At 39.0% G+C, this 21,574-nt stretch overlaps 1 long non-coding RNA gene across 1 annotated transcript; it reads left to right on the top strand.

The window, feature by feature from the left end:
* The first annotated feature begins 86 nt into the window (after nt 1–86).
* On the top strand, nt 87–15,355 carry LOC115493863 (uncharacterized). The gene is made up of 4 exons (XR_003958837.4): nt 87–307; nt 3,535–3,710; nt 14,413–14,595; nt 15,216–15,355. It is a non-coding gene; the product is annotated as an uncharacterized lncRNA (long non-coding RNA).
* Nucleotides 15,356–21,574: the final 6,219 nt, after the last annotated feature.

Genomic DNA, 21,574 nt, shown 5'->3' with positions numbered 1-21,574 from the left:
TGAGGCAGGTAAGAAATTAATTTCTAACATATGCTTTTCTTGACAGTGTCACTTTAATTTTCTCTTAATAGGTTGGTGGAATGGCTGTTTCCATGACAGCACAGCAAATATACAGTAGGGGCACTGATAAACAGTGATGAATAACAGATCATTAGACTTCAGGGTGAATTCTTCGCTATTCTGTTGCTGCTTTTTACATTTGTCTGATAGAGACAACACATTTCACCACTGTCCATGACACCAAGATAAAAGTTGTGCAACTTCCAAGACCCTGTGTGCTAAAAGACAACAGTTGCTGCCTTTGAAGGTAGGTCAAATGCTGGCTTTAAACTATGTTAAAGTACCTTTTCTAAGAGTTAACTTGCTAACTACAATGATGTACAATACTGAACGTCTGATCTAGCCTTGTCAAACTAGTCATAAGCCCCTACCAAGCAACAGTGCTTTAAAGATGGAAGTAGCTTCTCCTGACCCACTGTCTCAGTCATGCTCTCTAACAAAAGCAAACTCTTACAGAAAGCAAATTTATCCTCTGGTTCGCTGCTCTGGGGTTCACTGTGCAATCCGTGTGAAAAGGTGTTGGGATAAGTCATTCTACTGAAAACCATCAAAGGGGCTGCTCTCAGGGGGAGATGAAAGTGGAGGTGAGGGCTGTCACATGCAAGGTAACCCCACTGCCACAAACGGTGTTTAACCAAGCTTCACTTCAGTTCAGCCTTGAAATATACACACAGATATCAAAAGCAAATCTGTAATTGCCTTTGTATGGAGAAATAGCAGCTGAGACATTGCTGTTTGAAGGAGGCTTGATAGTTCTAGATGCATCTTAGTGCAAAATAAAAATAAACTTATGTTTTGCAAATATGTAGATAAGCACTGGGGAAAAAAAAACGTATCTTCTTCCTCTTTAAATCAATGATAATTTTGTCAAGACCTTAAGGGGAATCAGAGTTTTATCCTTGTTCTCTTGCTTTTTATGATAATTCCCTGTTCTGATGAAACTAGAAAAGGCACTGCCGAATAAAACATTAAAATAATGACAATTATCTGCTTGTTTAGAAAATCTGAAATGCAGGATGAAACAGGAACGTCATCTGCATGCTCACAAATTTTGTGAAAAGTTTTTCTGAAGTCCCTCGTATTCTAACTATAAACGATATATTTAAATTTTCTAAGGAGTCAGCTCTCACTATCATGACAAATTAGTACCTAGCATGAGGCAGGTAAGCTTTGCTCTTCTCATCACAGAACACCTGGTCTTAAAAGGATCCTCTTGTTTACCTAGATTTCTATATATCAGATTTTAAGGGTATAATTTACCAAACATTTATTTTGGTAATAATCCAGCTTTCACAGCTTTGAACCAGTGACCAACCCCCATTCCTCCTTCTTCTACCTATTCCCCAAAGCACACGTTCTGCTAATTCATAAGACTACACAGTTAAACCAGAAATTTAAATAGAGTGATTTTTGGCCTCACTTCCATTTAAATACACATAAGTTCTCATGTCATTGATTGCTACCATGTGCAAATTACAGATATTTTAGAAAATGGCCAACCATTTTTTAAAATTCTTCTATCATTCAAAGACAACAAAAATCAAGCTAAAGGCTATAGAAAGCACTCAAATATTATTCTGTTTTTAGGCTTAGACTACTGCCCAACCCATCAGCTTTAGAGCTCATTGTTAATTTTCCCCCTACTCAGAAAGAAATATTTTATTAGCAGGAATGCTCCATAGGAATTTCTGCTTTTTTCCATATTACTTCAGGGCAATATGTGCCTCTCAGAGAACAAAGATTGCTTCTGTATTGTTCTAAGACACTCAGCAGTTGTTATAAATCACAAGGCTTTCCCTCTGCACTTGAAACATAAGTGATAACTTTCATGCTTTGGCACTAGAACTTCTGCAGTGGAACGCTGTGCAGGCACCCAGGATAATACTGTGTAATACAAATGTGTGGCATTTCTCAACCATTCCCATTATACAAGACAGAGTGAAGCACCAGCACGGTGAGGTATCTGTGCTATGCCAATGATGTTATTAAATAATTCATTAAATTTCACCATTTTATATTAGATAATTTAAATTCTTATTTTGGCATAGCGCCTAGAATTCTTCCTCTAGAAATATGAAATCAGTGTGCAAATGTGTTTGCTCTGCTTTCTAATAAATTTATGTCTGCATTGAACATCCTTACAAGTGCTGTGGCTCATGTAATTATGCCTTCAGATCCTGATAGTAGAAATAGACTCTTCCTTTATGCCAGATAAATTGATCAGTTTTTAGCACAAGTAAATTTGTCTTAAATGATTCATCTATTTCTTCCAACTTCTTCTGCCTACAAAACACAGCACAATCCAGAGGTCTACCCTAATGCCATTCCTACCTCTCTTTCCCAGCAAGGAAAGGTATTTTCCTCTCATATTTTATGTCACTTTAGAGTAGGAATATTTCCCTAGGATCATATTATAGCAGCAAAGTAGCACTGTGGTTTCACTGGTCACCATCCTGGTATGCACCTATCACACTGGTTGACCTATTTCTCCTAAGTGAGAGCTAGAGATATGGGTAAGTGGGCATCCATCTAGGCACTGTGCACACACACAGCCTGCCCTAGAGACCTCACAGCTTGGGTGAGATGGCATCTCAACAGACAGGGCTGTTAAACAGGAAAGGAAAATCACAAACTCAGAAAATTATTCCACTGAAAATTTTTATTGACTACCTGTTTACACATCTGAGAATTGCCATGGAGACACTTGTGACCTTTATGTAGCTGTGTTATGATTTTCATTTAAAGAATAACAAAAAAATCCTTTTCCATGTAATTTAGTGATGGTACCGTTAATCACCACAGGATAATAACAATTTTCTTGTTTATTTTTGGAGAAGGAATAACCTTGCAGATGAGACAGAAGAGCATGCCTCCCTTAAGAATGTATAAAATATTCAACATGAGGTTGTCATGAATGAGCTAATGAAGAAAAGTACCTCACTTCACTGTCACAGGCAATTCACCAGGAGAAATCCTAACAGTAGGTGCTTTACACAACAGCACTCTTCATGAAACAACTCTATGCAACCTGCAAGTGCACAAGCCCTTCTTCTGTTTTGCTGTTGTGCAGTCCCCTTCATGCTTTTGACTGAAATAAATAACAAACATAGCCATGAAGTGGGAGAGAATCATCACAGAGTAGATTTTATACTTACTTTCCAAAACATGCATGTGTTTAAGGACAATGGCCTGTAAGATGCCTTAACTCCTTGGTATGTTTCACAAATGTTTGCCCATGGTCCAGGCTCAAGGAAACAATTGCCTTCCCCAGCAGGGTAGCTTTAAGTCACTTTTTGTGAATCTCTAGTGCCGCATAGAAGTTTCTGTAGGGTCCAAGGTCTGTCTATGGCTCCAATCTAAGTTTGTGAAGTATATATAGTACTAGAAGAGCAATTCACAAGCACTGTATTTTTTGTACTTGAAAGGGCTGCAGAATGCAGTGAAATCCTAAGAGAATAATGTTTTCTTCCTCAGTAGGCTGCACTTCAAAACCCAAGCATACGGTGACTTCTCCTTCTGCAGAGGCTCCCTGGCATCACAGGGGCAAGTTTGTGAATGAAGCCTTTCAGAACTGGCTGAGAACATGGTGCAGCACAAAAGGCGCGATGGGTCATGGTTTAAAGTTGCTGAATTTATTCCAGAAACTCAAGGTAAGCATAAAAATAAAGCAGAGGATAAAAACTTATTCTTCTTTAAGCTGAGGTAGCTTTCTGATGGATAATAGGTGACAGTCACATTGGAGCAAATATTCAGATATTCTTATATCCAGCCAGAGAACACTTTTTTCCAACCAGTCCATCTTTACACTTTTTACTCTTATTTTATAAATTATTGCCTTATGTGTCAGAACTGCCACCATCTCACAGAGGGTCCAGTTTCAGGCTGAGTGCTTTTTGCCGGGGAAAGGGAAGGAAAGACAGAATAGATGCCAGAAAGGCAGAACAAGACCATCACTGAGATCTGACACGGCTAAATTGTGTGTGATTGTTCTCCAGGCCACGAACCAAACAATGTCGTCTCATGGGGTTTGCCCCTCAGTGAGAGCAGTAGCACAACTCTGGATGACTCCACTTGCTGAGATGAATTCAGCTCTTACATGGTGGCACTTTCTTTGCTAGGAAATTCTCATTAATCTTCTGGGGTTCTCTTTTCTTTTAAACACCTCCATTCCAAGAGGATCCTGCTCTGCATGCTTGGAAATACAGAAAAGATAGAGAACCATCTGTGAGCATACAATACGGCTAAGAAGGCAATGCTGTATGAAAAGCCTTGCTCTTTTGACCCATTTTATTCCTTATTTTACTAAGCACAGAAAATTCTTCATTCTTACTTTTCCCACTATCATTAACAATGCTTCATGATTTAATTAATACTGCAAGTTGCTAAACCTCAGGGTCACGTGTGGGTATTGGTTCTGTGGATTTGCACAGCAACATCTGCTTGTGAATAGATTTTTTAAAATAATAATTAAATTAAACAAAAGAGAAGCTCTAAGCTGAATTTGTGGCTAAATGATTAATATCACTCCATGCTTAAAATTTTTTCCAGCCTATTTTGTTTAATGATTTTTAAGTATGAATATTATATGTCATTCTGCAGTTAATTATTTATGCTGATGAAACATGGTACTCTCTGTACACTTTTTGGATTCTAAATGGAAAGGAACATATTTTCTAGACAGTTCCTTCTGAATAGTGATGGCTCACAGAGGCTTCTTTCATCAGAGACTGAATCATCCTGAAGCCAGTTTAAGAAGGATTGGAGTTCACTGGAAAAAACTCTGGTGAGAATAGATCATTCACTGCTGGCCACCAGCGGTACATGTCAGGCTGCCAACTCTGGGTGGGCTTCAAAAAGCCTGGCCTCAGAAATCCTTTTCTTCCTGGTGACAAAATCTTTCACATGAAAGATTAATTAATCATCAAGGTCTATATTTCAGAAATTTTGGGGCTTTAGGAACAGTTTTCATCTGCTCAGATGGTTTTTGAACTGTGCTTGGAATTTGACTAAGCAGAACTTTGACATTTTGAGCTTTTATTTTAAATCTACATGAAAGAAGTCTTCAAATATTGAAATCCTCCAGGAGTTGGTATTAACTTTTTCTACCCAGATCAAATGATTACTGTTTAGGGGTCTCTTTGCAGCCAGATATCCCTCATTCTTTGAGTTCTTGTAGGCAAGAGTTTTGGCCGAAAAAAACCTGCAGATATTATCTCTGTTATTGTGTCATTTCAGTCACTGAAAGGTATGGCTCTCCTGCACCATAAATCCTAGTTTATCACCAAATCCCTGGAGTCAGGTCTTGAGAATTAGACTTCATAGTAAAATGATGGCACTTGAAGACCCTGCACTATAAGAAATTGAATGAGATACAGGTCCCAGAAAAAAAATAAGATTGTTTTAACTGGTAAGACTGCAAGGTCATGTGGCAATGAGTCCCACTCATAAAGTCAGTGTACCTCAGCATTTGAGGAAGCAGAGCAAAGTGTTATGAGCTGCTAACTACACATGTACTGCTATTAAGTTAAGGAGGCTTCTCTGGGGACAACAAAGCACTAATACAAGAAATTAGAGAACACCTATTTTGCTGAACTAAGCAGTGGGATATAAAAACAACAGTTGGTGAGACTTCTCTAATTTAGTATGGCAGGTACATCAGCTGTGATTAGTCCTTTCTGGAGATGAATTTGGAGATACTCTTGAGCAGCTATAGACACCAGGTAATGCAAAATCTGTGCTGCTGCTGCAGATGCTGTGGCTGCTGCTGCTGTTAGGCAAAGACAGAAGCAGACCTGGAAGCAGGCTTGGAAGCAGACATGGATTAGCTCCTCGATCTCAACTACTTCAACATACTTGGGGCTACCCAAGATGCAGAGACACTGGAAATGGCTGAGCCATGGCAGGTCTCTATCCCAATGGTGATCCAAGGCTCTTCCACTGCTGTCCTGGCAGGGACCTCACTGACATGTTTGGCTCTCTATCTCCGTGTTTTACTCATCCCATGCATCTCTCATCAAGACAATGACATTGGGCTGACATTTTTTTCTGGGAAGTACAGGCTCTCAGTGTTTATGCCCATTGCTGCAAGGTAAGGAATAGTCTTGGCCGCCAGGGGAGGGGGAAGGTATTCCCAGCTCTATTTATGTGGCAATTGGGTTTTCAGGTGCTTATTCCCCAACCCACTAATTCAGTTCTAAATGGTGTAAGCACAGCCTGTTGGCAAGAGCATCTCAGATGTCCATATGGGCTGGGCAGAGAACAGCAAAAGACAGGAATATTTCTCAGGGCCTGGCACTCTACCTGTAGTTCCTTGCATGTATTCAGTCTTGGACTCCCTGGAAGTCAGCCCAAATTATGCCTGTAAAACAAACTCCAAAACCTGTGCTGCATATATGAGCTATTCATAGGGAAGTTTGCTGATGTTCCCAATGATGTTCTGAGGATTTTTTATTCCATACAAAAATTTTCATTATTAAAGAATTAAAAAGAATGAAACAACAAAAACTCATAATGGTGTATCATTCTCAGATTAAACTTTCAAAAGCAAAAAAAAAAATATTTGAAAGAGTATTTTCAGATACTTTTTAACTCCCTATATTTTAACAGGGCTGCTTAGGCTATGTGAAAGTCAGTGCTAATACAAGCTGTATCATTGCCAGTACACCAAGCTAGGCCATCCTCAGCTAACTCCAGCAGCTGCTGGTGCCATATAAACATATTGTCAGCTATTTTCTCAAATTTCCGGAATTCCTTTTTGCCTTGAAACCTTACTCTTCTCAGGATCGTATATGTTTAAACAAAAGTATGTTTTCTGACTCCTAACAATGACATCTTAAATAAAATAACTTCCTGTTATTCTGATAGCAGCTAACAACCTTATTTCCATTGCTTTCATCATTCACCTTTAATCCTCTTTCTTTCTTTCTTGCCATTATTTGTCTTTGCCTTTATTCTCTCTGATCACTATTGTTATCCAATTTCCTTTCTTCTTTCATCTTTCCCTAGCTCCCACTGCATTTATGTCCTGTCATTCTATGATTTTGTTTTTACTCCCCATGTAGCTTTCTATCAAATTTAGAGCTTTGTAACTGACTTTACCTTCATCTTCCTATCTTTTGCCCCTTTTTTTAAGTCATGCTCAGAGGATCAGACAAAGACCAGCAGTGCAGGCAGTTGCAGACTTTTCTCACACAAAATCCACAGGGCGCAACTGCTCAGTCTCTTTTCCTGATGAATGGAAGAACAGCCTTTGGCTTCGTTTGTTATTCATATTAGGCTGAAGGCCCTGGGGGATAACAAATCTCTCTTACACTGGAACAGGCTCCCGAGGGAAGCGGCCACAGCACCAAGCCTGCCAGAGTTCAAGAAGCATTTGGGTAATGCTCTCAGGCATACGGTGTGATTCTTGGGCTGTCCTGTGCAGGGCCATGAGTTGGACTTTGGTGATCCTTGTGGATCCCTTCCACCTGAGACTACTCTATGAGTCTATGATTATCTCCAGTATGCAGTGCCTGGGATGTGGGAACCCTGATTGTAAATGGAGTAGATGCCATCTAGTAGTAGTAGATGTACTACTACTACTAGTAGTAGTAAAAGTAGTAGTAATAATATCAGGAATTGGGGTCTGGCCTCACTGTCAGGTTTTGGCTCACTTGAATGATGTGGGAAGAGCTCGGAGGAGGCATCTGTGCCATATAGGCTTATCAAGAATTTATTTATTGTTTTACTTAGACTATTAAAAGCAAGGGGGAAAGTGAAGTGAGAAAATAGCCTTAACTCTTAAAAATCTTTGTCATGCATTTGAATAGCAGCAAAGTAATGATCAGAAGTGAAAATTTCCACCACCAGTCTAGTAAAAACAGAACCAAGGAAACCCAAAATCTCTTCAGAGGTTACTCCATCCCAAGAATCATTTAGTCTAACATGAAGTCCATCACATGACCTCATAATATGTAAGAAAGAAGAGGTCAGAAGTGAAAAAGATTTTTTTTTCAGTTTCTTCCACAAAATTTTTGTGTCTGGGTTGTATCTGTCTTACTTCATTGAATTTGGTATTTTAGACCACTTGGCAGTATATGACATGCAGCTATTTCTGAGTGGAAGGATTTCTCCCATACCAGCAATTACACAAAACAGAATAAATCTTCTTCTGAATAAATGAGGGAATTCCCCTTTCTCCTTTTTCTCTTCCCTAAGGGGAATGGCCTTCCAAGTTCAGAGGTACACACTGAAAAAGATCCAAAATTAATATTTAACACACCTTATTTGGAATTCAAGATAATCGAAAATGGGTCATCAGCTTTAACTGCAATTCTAAAAGTTTCCATGATACCAAGTTACTTAGCTTAAGTTCTGGAATACAGCTGTATTTCTCTTAGTTGTCAAACATGGCCACACTGAATGATGTCTTATGCAGTTCCAAGAAAAAGAGATCATGTCCTTCTCTTGAGACAAACTTGTCCTGACAGAGGTGTCACGGACAATCTAGTTCACTCAATTCAGGATTCAGCTCTTTGTCCCTGAAGCTGTTTGCTCAGTGGAGACAGACAACTCCAAGATGTTTCTCGAGAAAATTAAGCTCACAGACTGTGAGAGTGGCAACAGACCTGTCCTAAAATACTCACATTTGGGATGAAATCCCACTCGCCTGTACATTAATCATTCTTTGGGCTTAAACAGCTAAAGTCAGCAAGGCTCAGACCTAGAAGGTATTGCCCAAACAAAAGGTCTGTCCTGGATTGCACTCACTGACTAAGTTTGCTATCCAAACACACGGGACCACAGGCTCCCCAGAACTTGCAATCCTCAGTCACTCTCTCTGACATTTTTGTTCTTGTTGTTGCTGCAACTCTCTTTCCCCTGTACCACTGTCTCAAACAAGGAGTGTTTGATTACAGACAGGTTGGGTTTCAGGGGTTCAGGTTGCAGAATTGTTCACACACTGAACTACAGCACTCTTTGTGCTAGTAAGCACCACTGATATATTTTCAGGAACTGTAGAAGAACAGAAAGACTGTATGGGTCTGCACATATGGTTGTGTGGGTGTAGAAATCCACTACCTAAATACAGGAACCTATGTACCTCCTGGCTGAGCAGGAAACCCGTTAAAATGTATGGTTTGATTCTGACCCAATAGTTGTCCTAAAACATTTTTAAGAGTTTTAAGTTGCCAACTTCAATCACATGAATTAATCAGCTGAGTTAGCCAGGTGGTTTCCCTTTGCAGCCAGTGGAAATGAGAAGGGACCCCCTTGAGAAGCCATCCCATACCTAAAAGCACTGTTTACAATAGCCCTGTTGATGAGAGCTGTCCTTAGAATGCACTCATGGAGATCAGCTCTGTAGACACGTGTTGAAGTAGTGCAGTGATTAATCAACCTCTACAGTGGTTGAGAGCATTACCCAGGGGCTTAGGACATGCACACCATGGTCCCCAGAGTCTGTGGGTCAGAGCTGGTGAGCACTTGTCTTGGAAGAGGGCAGGTTGCAGGCATGGTGAGGTTGTGGAGTTAAGCAGATGCTTGCCTGTCTTTTGACCTGGAGAACACAGTTCACTTTAGAGTGCTCATTAGGAGGAACTAGAATTTCCTCTGTCAGCTTGGTAAATCTGCTTTCGCTCAGACTGCATGCTCGATAGTTATTTGTCCTTTAACGAATACCAATTTTAACTTCTCATGGAAAATTTCATACTGTAAAGTCGTCCTACTGCATGCGGTGTAAGCATGGAAAGCATCTCTTTGCATTCATATTTGTGTAGCACCAAGCGCTGGAAGTAGGGTTCTTGGCCCTGAAATAATGAAAACAAAATTGACATTATTTGTTTTGTGGTACTGCCTCTAGGCCTCAATCAAAAATGACACAAGACAACAGATGGAGGCAAGTACACTGGGAGAAGCACAACACAGAACATTTATTCATTTAGTAAGCATTGGCCACAGTGCACCAGCTGCTTAGGTATTAAATATTTTGTAGACATCATTGTATAGATATAAAAATAATAATAATTGTTGTTATAACCTAGCCTATAAGACAGAAAGGGTTTTTTTAGACTGTTGTATCATGGGAATGGAAAATGTGGCCATTAAAAGCAAACATTTCTGTAAGTGTAAGCATTCAGTCATTCTTCAGCTGTAAAAATTACATTATCCTAGATTGTGTTGAAGCTGATAGTCATGTTCTCATTTAAAAGCTGATAAATAAAATATTAGAATTTTCTGACAAGTTTTTCTGCAGTATGCAACTGGTTATACAGTCAACGTTGGCTAATTTTACATCTGTTCAGCTATTTAAACTGTTTTGAAAAGAAAACTTACCCCTTCCCAAAACACCCCAAAGCATATTAAAGTGTCACTGGAATATGAAACACATAAGAAGGAAAAATGGCTAACAAATTTCATTGCAGACATTAGAACAATATTTTCAAGATGAACTTATGAAAATGTAGAGCATGTCATATTAGATTTTATGATTTCAATTAATATTTTATTGACTGTTTTTGAAGCCTGGCTCAAACAGAAAAATATTAGGCCCCAAACTTATTGCTCATCAACCCCTTGAATGGCATGGCTGTTTTGTTGAGTCCACGGAACCATGGGGAAATTTCCAATGAATTTCCTTTTTTCACTTGGAAAAATCAAAAGTGCCATTTTTTCAGGGCAATGTTCCAAGATTGATTAAATTCTGCACAGGGTTTTTCTCAGACATTTAATTTTATTTCTGCTGCGGTCACAGGAGAATAGTTAGATATGCTTGATTTCCACATTTCTTTTCATGTCAGAGGTCCATGCTTATGATGTGGGTGGCCCATCAAGTATGAATATTGTGTGTTATTCCCATTTCCAAAAGATAAGCTGAAAGATGCTTCCCTAATTAGAAAAGACAAGGATATTTTGTTTAGGTCTGACTCATTTATATCTAAAGCAAATATATTTTCCCATGTGATTTTGTTGCCCACTTACTTTGTTTGAAGCTTAAAAGCACCATTTACTTGCTCTTGAATTTTGTAACTAACAGTTTTCATCTAAGGTAGTTTTTGTCATACTCTTTTTCATTTTTAAAGACAGAAACATTAATGGAAATTATTCCTCCTAACTTTTCATGGACAACCTAAGGCAATTTTACAGGAAGCACATGAAGCAAGCAAAAACATATGGAGCAGGGGATTTATGTATATAGTACATGGTATGCTTAGCCAACATACATAACATTTATTCATTGTTCCAGCTATTTCATTTTTTTCTTTTTTTTTTTTTTTTTTTCCTTAAGAAAGGGAAGAATGACAGCAATACCAAATTTAGTGAATTGGTTCCATGTGTGTCAAATCGTCTGGGACATATTTCCAAATAATATAACAAACCACCAAATCCAGAAAGGCATGTGAGATATAGTAGCAGACTTCTAATCTTTGCAAACACCAAGAAAACATGACATGAGATTTGGAACTGTTTATAGTTGCTTTCTCTCATCAATAAACAATAACTATCAGTACTTTCAGGTACTAATTATGTGTTTTGACAGCTGACAAAATCTGTAAAGTACAATTCCCAGGTATATGGATCATGTGAGATTCAAATGTACTTTTTCTATATAAAAATCATACTGTAAAATTTTCTATGCACTCCTTAATATTTCCCTTAGTTGTGTTTTTCCTCTGAAAGTGACTCTCTTTTTAGCACAAATGGAAGTAGCAAGAAGTTTGTCCCCAAGTGACAGAATGTTTGCATAGGGAGTATGCAAGTATAAAGAATTTACATGTACTTGAAAGTGAACATATATTACAGTAATTTTATTTTTTTTTTCCAAATAGGTTTTTTTGGTTTTTTTAAAATTCTTGTCTTTCATTGCTTTTAATATGTACTTTGAAAGGCTAAAAGTTGGAATATCTCTAATTACCCCTCTTACACCTTGTCCCATATCTGGGACATATCTTATTCTGGCTGATATCTAGACTAAATTATCCAACACAGGGCCAATGCCAATCTTTGAATAAATTCTCATCTTAGGGCTGAATTTAGTTTTTAGAAAGACATTTATATAGACAATGGCATTCCCCAGTAGTGCAAAATAAAACTTGCATACATTTGCCTCTATTAAATTCTGGGATTTTGGTGGATGGAGTTAATTACTTTAATTTCAGTCTCATGTTTACATTGTCAGTATCTGTCCTTTGGAACTGCAGCCTCGTTACGCACCAAGCAGTCCAAAATCTTCCCCTCATGGGCTAAGAAAAATTTTTGTATTTTGGCCATCTGCTGGACTCTTGACAACCTAAGAGTTTTTGCTCTTAAAAGGCCATTGAGATGGTCAGAGTAAGCTCTTAAGACTCTTCCTGCCCATGGTAAACGCTTCCTACCCATGAGGAAGCCGAAGTCTCCTTCAGCAGGATATGATATCCAGTTCAGGTTACCACAAGGGGTCAGTAGAAATCAGTGAGAAATATTCCCTCCTTCTCCACCCCAGGAACTATGAAACGCTCACAGCCACTATGTCATTCCCTGTTAATTTCAGGAATCCAGTGAGGGAAAACCAGACATGATTGTTTTTTCCTTTATAACCAGACAGCTTTTCCCACTGAAATATATGGGTGGTTTTCTAACATTATATAGAAGTTTGTTTTTGATCAAAGCCAGCTGGGGTTCAAAAGCTGGGCTTCAATATTTTTTCCAGGATATTTTTTCTCGCTCTTTGTTCATTATGTTTGTTAAACTGAGTGATTCAAATATGGCACAGATTCATGATCAGGGAGCAAAATCTATGTTCTTCCAAACTAGGTTTTGAAGAATTTTTCTTTCTTTCTAAGTAAATAAGATTGAATTTAAAATAAATTTTAAATTAAATCATATGTTCTAAGCAAGTAGTTGAGAGCAGTTGCATATATTTTCTCTCCAAATGCTTATGTAACTCTTTTCTATTTTATTCATGGCTGCCCCATGAACACTATTCATCACACTTGCACTGTTCTCTCTGCATCAAATTCCTTTCATTCCAAAGGATGCTGGGGAAAAGTGGGGGGGAAAAATTCACCAATTTGAAGTTTGATTCTCTGTCACTTCTGTGACAAAGCTGTATGCCTAGGGAGCATTACAGTCATAAATGACAGCAAATTAAAGACCTGCCTACACCACAGTGGGAACCTGCATCTCATAAACTTTACCAAATACCATCAGACCATTTTCCTTCGGGCAAGTAGCAGGTCAAGCTGATGTCAGTTAATCTTATACTGCAGTGGTACACTAGTCAATGTTCATGGAGCCCTTGAAATTCCTCTCACCTTTTTTTGCTGTAGCCATCCTGAACAATCCAGACATAATGCAAGGAAATAGATTTGGAAATACCCAGATTTTAATTTATTGCAGACATGCACAAAAAGGCTCAAATACTGTTAAAAAAGAAGTCCAGTGGTTGAAGCCGTCAGGGAATTATGGGTTTGTAGAGTCATTTGCTGGAAGTATTATTGTACTTCGGTTCATTTATATAATACAGACAGAGTAAGTGGTAGAAAATTAAACTAAATGGGGAATTTTGCCTCCAACAAATCAGAGTTTGGCCAGTCCTGTTGATGCTTCAGAAAAAAATTTCCATTGGTGCTTTGTTCAGAGCTGGTGTATAATGAATGTTCAGCGTCTTGCACAAAAAGAGTATGAAGTGAAAAGGCTGATTTTTTTATGCATATTGCAAAACCAAAGCAACATTACTCTTTTAACCCAGGCAGTGACATTCCCTAAGCCTCTTGTGGCTAATATGTGCAGCAAGCAGAGGCTCTGAAACACCATTTTTCTTTTGCAACCCTTGCAATTAATTATGACTGAAAAATGCATGCTCATCAAAAACAGTTTAAAAACCTAATTGCAGTTGAAGACATAAGAAGCAGTAGATTTAGAGCTGCATTTTGGTTTGTGCATTGAATGATGTAGGAAATCCTGCTGAAAATGTAGCAGAAACTGGTCCCAATCTATGTTGGAGAGCAAAAAGTGCAAGTTCCTGCGACATGCACTGCGACAGGCTCATCAGCCGATGGCAGATGGAAGTGGGATTGTGGCATTGGGATGCTGGTTGCACACACTGCGTTCAGCAGAAACCTGTAAGAAATCTCTTCCTTCCCTGTTCCCAAGGGAGCCTGGAGAGTCACCTCCATGGATAGTAGTAAAGGAAAAGTGAAAATGAAATCAGGAGGCCCAAAACTATTGGTGGTGAAGAAGTGCTGTGTATATTTCTTGTCATCAAGAGAGGTGTACAGACAAAGGAAGCTATGTCTCTTGGATTCAGAAGATAATAAAATGGTTTTTATTTATAAGAGAAAATATTATTTCTTCTTTCTTTTCTTTTTTTTTTTTCTTTTTTTTTTTTTTTAGTATAATATCCTGGCAAACCCAAACCCAGATTTTTTGGGCACCAGACCTCATTTCCTCCGCTGTGCAGAATGTCATTCTTGCTTGTGAAGATCTGATCAAAGTCACAGGGCTCAAAAAGCTTTCTGAGGAATGGCTGTGTCTGGAGGCCCCAAGTGAGACTGGACCCTTGATGTACTACCTGATGTAAGTAAACATTGCAAGTGATAGCTCATCCACTACAGACTGAGTAACTGTGGCAGCAGCTCTCTGGCCACAGAGAGCAGGCACAGACTTTCCCAGGAATTTTCCCAGGGAAGGCTGTGAGAAGATCAGAGAAAACAATGAGAAACAATTCTTCTCTCCACTTGTTGCACCTGCTGTTGTGCACATGTGAAATGTGTCATGGAGTTTTGTTTACCAAAGGGTAATTTCTTCATTGGACACTGGATGGTGTTTGGATGGATTCACCAATTAGGTCAAAGCTGTATACGACTGGCTGTAAGGGTTACTGAGTTTCTTAATAAATATAGCATAATACAGTATAAGATTATATAATTTGCTTATAAAAGCAATTGATCAGCCTTCTGCAACATGGAGTCAATGCTAATTATTACCTGGCTGGGGGCCTGTGGTGACAAGTAACCACGGTGGAGGTAAACTACAACTATCACCATGCAGACTTGGAGAGCCGAGATACAGGTAATGTGTAGGCAATGACTGCATGACTTGCTTCAAGTCACATCAAACCTCGAAACCAAACTTCAACATCCTGAATCTCCTTTCTGCCTCTTAAACATCCTGTCTTTATCTACTTACTCCTGCAGCCATGATCCCAACTGACTCGTGTGGCCTGACAGGTGCACCTGAGGACAGACATTGAGCCGGTGTCCTCAGGAGGGAGCATGGAAGAGGACCTCCAGATTTGAACTCCAGTGTGCCAAGTGCTCAGCAAAGACCTCAGGTTGAAAGCTTCAGAGGAGCTGTGAGATGACGGAAAAAAAGGAAAAGTTTATACGGGGGGGCGGGGGGGGGAAACTCACTTGATAAATACAAACTCAAGACATATTTAGAAGCTGGATATGCAAGCTGAACATTCCCTGGGGCTAATTGCTGTAATGGCATGTTAAATAAATCCTTTCTAAACTTGGCTGTGCCACATGAACGCTGTTTAAATAACAAAGTGGTCATGGACAAATTATCAAAAGTATTAGGCAGAAACATGCTTTAATTTAACTGGAATTGAAATACATGGTGGCTTTTTTCCATCTCATTATTGTGACCATCACAAATCAGATTTATTTTTTGTCCATTAATCTTGGGGCTTCCTCTTCTTTTGCTCTCCTGGTTAACAACAAATATGACTCGTGTTTTTCTTCTTTGCTGTTTTGTACTGTTCCATGGCAGACACAGGAATGTTCTTTCTCTTTGGGCAGTTTGTAACTCCTGGGCCTTTCCTTTTCCATTGTGCACACTCAAGACCAGGCAAAGCTTCTGGGAAATGGAAGATATTTAAGAAATGGTAGTCTGCATGGCCAAGCTTATTGAAGAAGGGTACTTAAACTGATGAGTTAGAACAGCAATTACTGAACAATGGTGGTCCATTCTGATGAAAATGCAAAAGAAAAAAGCAGATTAGAGGATATTTCTGCAGTTTAAAATTCTTAAATCTGGAAAATTTCTCTCATTCTAGGTATATGGAAATAACTAGATTTCTATATACAAATTTATATGTATAAATTTATAAATAAGCATTAACTCATCATTTTATCTATAATATATATGCAATAAATAAATTTATATTAATTTTTATCTATTACATATGCATGCATATTTATATTTTCTATAGAAATATAGATTATGAGTCACAGATTTCCTGCCATACTTATTATAGTGGACAAATGACTCTAAAAAACAGTCCAGAGGCTCAAATGGCTGATTACACCTGAGGATTAACAGACTGCTAATGGAATTCTATACTCTTTTTAAAGGTTTCCCTAGTCAATGAAATTATAGGAATGACCACCCTAACTGGAGAATCCTAAGTGTCAGTTGCAAAACCACCCAGTAAAAGGAGGTGCTTTGTACTGGTTCACCCCTATTTCTTACCCGTTTGGGGATCACTTGTGTTGCTATAAAGCAGTGGATTCACCATTTAAAATGTGCACATGAGGGGTCCTTTCAAGTGATAAGAAGGAGAATCTCTTCTGATATTCACCCTCATGATCAGACATGCGGTAATCACATAATATCTCAAGTTGGAAGGGCTCCATAAGGATCATCAAGTCCAAATCCCTACTTCTCACAGAACTACCTCACACTAAACCATGAGACTGAGTGTCTTCCAGACAGCCTTGGTGCCACTTCACACAAAAGAAACTTTGCAGCTTCATGTCTTTTACTGCTCAGAGATGCCTTTTATTTAAGTAAATATAAGGTAAAATTAGGAATGTATACGTACACAATGCAAAAATGTAAGTTATATGTTTGGTAGCTTTTTTTATCTGGGAACATACACAACATTTCATTTAATTCTTTTGATAAAATATTGCCTTCAAGTGTTTTCAGAAGACAGGAGAAATAAAAGAATATGATTCTTCTAAGCCTTAGAATAATGTGTTTACATATCAAGGAATCCCTTTCACAGAAATCAATATCTTTTCATTTCATCTGGGCAAAAATAATATTAGACACTTGTTGGCTCTTGGCATTCTTAACACTCATTTGCAAAGTGAAACAAAAAATTTTACAGCAGCTTTCAAGAAAGCATATTATTAGATCTTAATACTCAACAGCATTTCCTCACAAACATTGATTTACTGTTGTTATTGTTGTGACTGCATCCAGGTGGTCATATAGTTTGAAGGAAATATGCAATTAAATTTATATCAGTAAATTGTACTTGGTATATTTGCACTTGGCTACGTCTCAGAGTGAAAAGCAAATCATTTGATTTTTCCTCAGAAATGGGAAACTCAATTCCCTCTTATGAACTTCTTGACAGTTAACAACCATCAGGAGTGATAGAGAGGGAGACTGCTTCTAACTAATAGGCTTCTGGCAGGTACCGTGGGGCCAGCAGAGTGGTAGACATCCTCATTTAGATGCCCAGGCACATTCCAGAAAACTGCCATTATCCCAGGCATGGTTTGGGCTGGGTTGGGGGCAAGAAGGGAGTGTGCGGCAGAGGAGCTGGGGCAAGGCATTACATAACTCTGAATGTGCCCCTCAAAGTGCTTCCCACTTCCCACTTCCACCAGGAGTCTGGGCACATGAACCAGAGGGCCAGGTCCCTTGACAGAATGAGCTATAGAAAAGACTTTCTATTCCTTCTCCCCACAGGTGGCTGCAGTCAGTGGATAATTGGTTGTACATTTACTTTCACCAGCAATTCTTTCCGCACAGAAACTGTATATAAAGTATTGATGAAAGCTTTCCTTCACAAACTGTTTTTTCTGTCTGAAAAATGACTTCCTCTAAACATGCCCAGCCAACTCCATTGTGTTTTTATAAGATGTGAATGCATAAGCACTTTGTTTTATTATTATTAGACTTTTCTCTCTGTTGACCTTTATTCTGTGTCTGTTCTAATATCATACTTGCAAAGACCATGTGATATGAATATTTAAGTACCCTACCTAGAATGTATTAAAAGAGCCTGAATTTCAGAAGTCCCGGGCTGTGTTTTCCCAACATGAGCCTCATTTAGAAGTTTTGCAGTCCATTTGAGTTTTCAGGCAACGAGTCGCTCCATCCATTTTTACACAGGTAGCAACAAGGACATGAATTTTAATTTTCTTTAAACATCCCCATGGATTTTAATTGCAGAGTAATAGGATGTGATATTCTTCTGAAAGATTTGTTCTGACACATCAACATTGATCACAGTCACCAGAAGCCCTGTCCAAGAAACAATCATTTAAACCCAGACTTAGCTCTGTGGTCTCTGGATGAAAACCTGCTCAGGTGCACGGCTATGGCACCTTGTCTTTCATCCACTGCTGCAGGGGATGTCTGTTTTGGCAAAACAAAGCTCATTGGAAATTCATGTATTTGTTCTGCCTGTGGGACCATGAGCCTGCTGATAGAGCACGCTCTGCGGTGCCACAGCTGGACACTGAGCAGTCCGAGAGCAGGGGTGGGTTACACCACACAGCGGCCTTGGTACTGCCCTCGGCCGTCCATCCTGGCTGCAGCTTTGCCACCTGGGCATGTACAAAAATTGAGGCTCCTTGGGCAGGGGCAGGTGGCATGGCATGAGGTATCACTGGGCAGAAAGGTCAGTCACTTCTGCCCGTGGGTCTGGGCACGCAGAGACCATGCACGTAGCGAGCTGGAGCATGTCACGCTTCCTGGCGGGGCTTCAACTCACAGAGTTAACTTTACTCAAGAGAAAACTATGCCAGATTCTGGCCTTTGAAGATTTCGGTAAGCTCCTTTTTCAGGGAAAACGGGTTGCCAAGTGGGATTTTTCGTGAGTTGACTGCTTTTCAAAGATCTTTGTGAAGGGGCTTGGTTAAGGGCATTGCTGGGGGAAACCAATTATAATTTTTAAATATGTTAGACTTAAATAAACATTTAATTAAAATAAGACCAGCTTTTTCAGCCATTGACTGTCTTCTCCCGTTTGTAGATTTGGGAAGTTCTGGAAAATTCCTGATACTACACATTTTTTGAGAGTGTCAGCAAACTTCTCAAACTAGCCTTCAATACTTCCTTCCCTTTCTCTTCCCTCCCTCCCAACCCTTTTCCTTATACACTTTAACCTACTTTTTAGTCTCTCATTTTTCTGTTTTCCTCCTATTTCTTGCAACAATTTTCTTTGAACCTTTTCCTCCTTGCCCATTTCTCCCTGGTCCCTTTTCCATGCATTTTCTCCTCCATTTCATCTGAACATCACCACAACCCATGTTATCTCCATAACAGCCCCTTCCTAATGATGGAGAGAAATACCATGGAACATCAGCTTTCAGCAGCTGGGAGCCATGAGGGCATATGTGACATGGCTTTTCATCTCCCAACTCAATCTGTATAATACTTCTTCAAAAGTCTGCCTACCTTTTGTGGCACCAAGAGATGTAGCTGGGCTAGCAAAAGGAAGAATGAAAAAAGATTTCATCACTTGAGCAGCTCCAAACCACCGTATTTATTTATGGCATTATCAGCATTGTTACCACGACAGAGAATGCCACATTAGCTGCTGAATGTGAGTCTTTGCACTTATTAAAACCTATAAATATCTTTGATAATAGCAAAGGGAAAATATTTGTCATGCAAGAATTTTCTTTCCAAATTATTCAACTGATATTAGTTTGACCCAGGCTGAAAGTTCCCTCACCTGCCAAAATGATTTAATTCTAAATTGTCCTGCTCCTTCTTTTTTCCTTTCTTTTCCCCACCCTTTTTCAGTGACTTCCAGTGTTCGCATGCCTGCTTGACAGGACTCGATTAAGGAGCACCATACCACAATGAGATAGTCTCTAAATGAGAGACAAACATGGTTTTGTGCAGCAGCTTTACACTGGCTGTTATTGGACTGTCTTGGTTTCATCTGGAATAGAGTCAACTTTCCTCCTAGCGATGTATTTTGGATTCAGTATGAGAATAACCTTGACCAAACACTGATGGTTTAGTTGTTGCTAAGCGGTCTTTAGTCAAGGACTGTTCTGTGTCCCAGCCTCTGCCAGTGAGCAGGCATGAAAGAAGATGGGAGGAGCATGGGCAGAACAGGTGACCTGCACTGGCCAGGGGCATATTTCACATTGTAGGACATTTTGCTTGGTACCTAAACTGAAGAAGAGGGTGGCAGTGAGGCTGATTGCTGCTGGGGGACAGGCCAGGCATTGGTCCGTGGGTGGTGGGCAACTGTGTGTCACTTGTTTCCTCTCTCCTCACTACAATTACTGGTTTTGTTCTATTTTAATTTATATCAATTGTTAAACTGTTCTTATCTAAGCCCGTGGGCTTTACCTTTTTCTGAATCTCCTCCTCACCTTACCAGGGTAGGGGGGAATGAATGAGTGGCTTCACGATGTTTCATTGCCAATGGAATTAAACCACAACAAACATAGGCATTGACACAGTAAACCATTCTAATTTTTTACATGGCTTCAACAACACACATAAATAGAGCTTAGCAAGCATAGGAAGCAAATACATATGATTACCAACTGCAAACAAATAATCAAAGCATATCTTTAGCCTTTTCCATAATTTAGAGTAATGGCATTATTTGCAAAATAAAAATTAATATCTAAAATAACCAAATGAAAATCTCCAGTTCTATTGAAAAGAATGAGACTGAATTATACACAACGCTAGTGCACATTTCTACTCAAATTCATCTTTCTTTGGCTCCATGCTAAGCATAAAACAATTTTTTCCCTATTTTGAAGTAAGCAAAACATACCAAAAATTCCTGTATACTTTGCCTGTCGACCTAAACTTCTAGACTTTCTTGACTTTTAAATGTTTACTCTTATAAATGTCGTTTACCACCAATCTCAGCATTCTTATCCTTGTACTGTAATTAAGGTTTTGGAGACATTTTGCCTTACATCTGTGGGTATTCTGTGAACTATCACTTTTTCACTTGTCAATTCATTCTTAGAAGCAGAAATTCTTTTAAAATTTTCATAATGTACAAAAGTTACTCCAGGGAGATTCTGCAGATTGAGGATTCAGTGGCAGTCTAAATTAATCTGGATCAGGTGAGAAAGTGTCACACCATGAATGCCAGCCTGCTTACAAATTCTGTTTCAGCTGTGAGCAGACTGTTCAGACTAGAGGCATTTCAAAAGCAAAGAAAACATTTAGGCCCTACTAAAGATAAACAATTTCTAGGCATCAAGAAAAAATGTAAAATCACATTCAAAGTGACAGGTTCCTCTGCCAGTTAAAATTCTCAAATAGAGCTGGCAAGATAAGCCTGAATGGAGATCACATACAATGTTGTTTGTGTCACAGATTTGATAATGGTGCTTTGAATTTTTGGAAAGTTAATAGTTGCTAGATTGGAGGTTTAGCTGCAGGCATTGCTCTCTTCATTTTCACACAAACAGTAAAAGTCTGTAAAAAACCCAATTTGATGATAATTTTAGGAGACCTATATTTAGCTATAATAAAAAAACCCCAAAATATTATACTTCCCATTAATCTTCTCTACACCATGAGACAAACACTACCA

Source organism: Taeniopygia guttata, chromosome 2 (genome assembly GCF_048771995.1).
Source record: "Taeniopygia guttata chromosome 2, bTaeGut7.mat, whole genome shotgun sequence".
In the NCBI taxonomy this organism is placed as follows: domain Eukaryota; kingdom Metazoa; phylum Chordata; class Aves; order Passeriformes; family Estrildidae; genus Taeniopygia; species Taeniopygia guttata.
The sequence above is the reverse complement of the archived record's forward strand: the minus strand, read 5'-3'. Positions and strand labels throughout refer to the sequence as shown.